Raw genomic sequence first — 3935 nt, forward strand, 5'->3', positions numbered from 1 at the left:
GGGAAAGAGATTTAGCAGTGTATTGTTTTTTTGTTGTTATTTTAAAAAAATTTCATTGGAGTATAGTTGATTTACAATGGTGTGTCAGTTTCAGGTGTACAGCAAAGTGAATCAGTTATACGTATATATATCCACTCTTTTTTTGTTTTAGATTATTTTCCCATATAGGCCATTACAGAGGACTGAGTAGAGTTCCCTGTGCCATATTGCAGGTTCTTATTTATTATCTATTTTTATTATCTATTTTATTTTTTATCTTATTTATTATCTATTGTCTATTTTATTATCTATACATAGTAGTGTGTACATGTCAGTTCCAATCTCTCAATTCATCCCTCCCCCCTCCTTATCCCCGGTAACCATAAGTTTGTTTTCTACATCCGTGACTCTACTGTTTTGTAAGTAAGTTGAGATTTAGCAGTTTATGATTCAGTAATTAAATAACTTATAAGTCGTTTACATAGACAAAGGTAATGCTTTTTTGTTATTCTAGTCTAGTTATACCTTTTTCTCATTTATGATTTTCATAGTCAAGATAAGAAGTCAATGGTAAAGTTATCCTACATTTAAATCTCTTAATCTCAGGCTGAGTCATAAAATTTTACTATCCCTTGTTATTTATATACATCAATTCGGGGCTGACTGAATGAGTAGAGCTGGTTCTAAAGACTTTTCTGAGTAGCCATCAACCATGTGGAGAGAGAGAAAAAAGATTCTAATCTTAGAGTATGCTAAGAGCTGAAAACTTTAAAGAGACAAGCAAAATAGAACTTGTGTTACATATCTATATCTAATACCTATATCTAATATCTAATATCTATAACTTCTGTGTTACTCACAGCTTTAAAACTGGTGAATAACCCATCTCTACTCACCTTCACCGTCTACCAGTAGAGGTAGACCCATGTTATCTACTAATTTGAAGAAGATGCTAATTGTCTGTGAGGGGAAGCATGATAACGTGTTTCTCTGCTATACAAGGAAAGGCCTATTTAACTGTCTATTAGGCATCTTTATGTAAGAAATAAATTCATATTTAAATAATTAGCTAAAGTGCATAGTCAAGTAGAAAGCAAATTATAAGCTTTTATAAGATTTACAGACAGCCTCATATTTAAAAGCTGAATCTATTATTTTCATTTGAAGAGATTAGATAAGGTAGTTTATGTACTTCGGGCCCTACTGTGCTCAAGTAATGCAATTTCTGAACCTATTTTGAAATGTAGCCTCTGGACTATTTTACACAGGCAGGCATTCTAACCTTCTATGATGGATTTCATTTCTAATACCAATGGAACAATCATAAAACAAATAACCAAATATATATCTGTGATATAATTGAAAACTATTTATTTAACTTACAGTTTACTAACCAATCCCATTCACATTGGGAAAAAACTTGTTTTGGGGGCACTCAGTAAATGTTTGAGGAAAGGTAAAGTCACCTTAGGCAAAAGATAGAAAGATAGACTCCACCCTTCCTCTCCACGCTACTGAATCATTTTTGCCATAGGGATGCAGCATCATGGGCAAAGCTTGTGGCTATACAGGAAGGAAATTTTATTGAGCCACTGCTACCAAAGATAGGTGCTTATATTATATAGTGTTCCAGGCTGCTGGATAAGTTCCCTAAATATTTCCCTCCACAAAAGTGACAGTTCCTAGGAAAGCCACAGATATCTGGTCTGCAGCAGCTTTAGTCGGGGACAGGCAGGAAAATGATACTCTCTCTCCCTAAGGAGTCTGCTTAGCAGGACTCCTGCCTGGCAGGAGAAGAATAGAGCTGATTATTTCCATCCATCTCCTTTCTCTTTTTCATCCTGTTTTCTCTTTACTAAATGCACTTGAGGAATCACTGATGTTTTTGTGAGTATGGAATACAGTACAATAGCATTATATCACCTGGTGCTATAATACCAAATTCACTTACATTGTATTTCTTTCTGAATAGACTCTCCTTTCCTCTGTTATTCTAATGTTGGATGCCTACATTTTTATTGGATATCTTCATCTAAAGACAATAGGTGAGATAGAATAATCTAAGGATGATATTGAGGAAGATACTGACAATACAAACTGGTGGATTAATAAGAATGGCAAGAACATTTGTTGAGTAGTTCTTAGATCACTTACTGATTATAACTCATGGTCGCTTGAACCAATTAGACATACAAGTAAAAGGAAGCTACTAGTTATGACTTTATCATATAAAAACTATTGCGCACCAAGAAATGACTGATTCTTAGTAGAAAAAACAATTCACAAGTTCAAAAGCTAATTCAACAAAAGATGAAGATGTTAGAAATGTATTTTTATGAAGCTATTGTCTCTTGTGTGAGGCCACAATATAAAAGAAGCCAAAACTACAGAAAACTTTAAGAACAATATTGATGTAAACTAAACATTGACATTTGATCCATTTTAGAGACAAGAAAATGTAAACAACTTCTTTTCAAACAACATCTACATTTAGAATACTAAAGAGATGATTTTCTGATTGTAAATTGAGAACTTAAAAGAATTAGTGCATCCTCCAAATACATCTTAATCATTAGAAGTAAGGAAAATCCACCACAATAGTTTAAATCTTCCAAATGGAATTGCATTATTGGCCTGTATCATGTTTTTCCGAGTTTCTTGATAGACAGTATTTCCCCAGTGCCGTTATTGAAGGGTTGGTTGTTACATTGTTTCAAAAAATAAATGCAATATTCCTCCCTCCATGTAGAATTTAGAATTTTCATATTAATCCTTAATTCAAATAGGAAAAAAAGATTGTAAAATTCATACATTATTTTATATATATATATATAATATATTAACATACCCTCAGAGGTACACGGATTATGAAATCAAAGAGACAGACTGAAATCCAGAGCCAGCCCCTCCTTTTCCAGCTCTACAACATCAGACTCATTTTACCAGCTCTAAGCCTCACATTCATGTCCGTGTATGGGGATAAAGCCCTGAAGATAGCTGTAAGGGTCAATAGATATCAGGAAAACTCAGGGTGTGCTAGGTGCTCAGTAAAAGGTAGAATAGCTCTGGGGGAATGTAGTAAAATCATTGTGAAAGGCTGGAGTACTGAATAAGTAAATATCATTAAGTTATTATTTTAAAATAATTAGATAGTAAATATTTATGCAATCAAAAGATCCCTTCTAACGTCTTGTGTATAGAACCTACTTCATTTATTTAATTAACAGGAAACTTCTTTCTACAGATCAACTGGAACTTCTAAATTATCAGAAATTCTGAATTATGAAGAATCAAAACAATATACTTGAAAACTAATTTTTCTTACTCAGATTTTTAAGCGGTTAGTGGACTAAAGTCATTGTAGAAAGGAAAGAAAAGATTAAAATGTATTTTCAAAGCAGCACGGTGTTCAGAATGATGCCTGAGTACATTTAGCTATCTTTGCTGAAAGTGAAAAATAATACAAGTAAAATGTATAATACACTTGTTTGTATAACATTCCTCCAATGTATTAACAGGCTTCTAAAAAAAATCAAAACTTTCTATCATAAAAGATAAAGAACAAAACAGACTGAATCCACTTAAAGAAGAGAAAGATTCTCTTTGAGATTCAGATTCAGTATTATGTTTAACTATTCTAAATCTATTTGCTTCGGTATTCAGAAGCTTTTGTGATAGGATCAGAAACTGTGAAATGGAAATTGTAGTGATTTAATATTTGGAAAAATTATAATAAGTGTAAAAAATAGTCATGGTATGTTTTCCCAGTGCTCTCTGCAAAGAAAGAGAATTAAGAAGAAAAGCCAAGAAAGCTTCAGGGATTAGAGAAGATATTTTCTAAGTTTGGAAGCAGATGTTGTACCATATGTGCTTACCTGTTCTCTTTCTATTCACTTTGGCTGGATCATTACCAACCTGTCTTGTTTTTAATCCAGTAGAATCACTGACTGAATAAC

The sequence above is a fragment of the Lipotes vexillifer genome, unplaced genomic scaffold (genome assembly GCF_000442215.2).
Source record: "Lipotes vexillifer unplaced genomic scaffold, Lipotes_vexillifer_v1.1 scaffold559, whole genome shotgun sequence".
NCBI classification, from domain to species: Eukaryota; Metazoa; Chordata; class Mammalia; order Artiodactyla; family Lipotidae; genus Lipotes; species Lipotes vexillifer.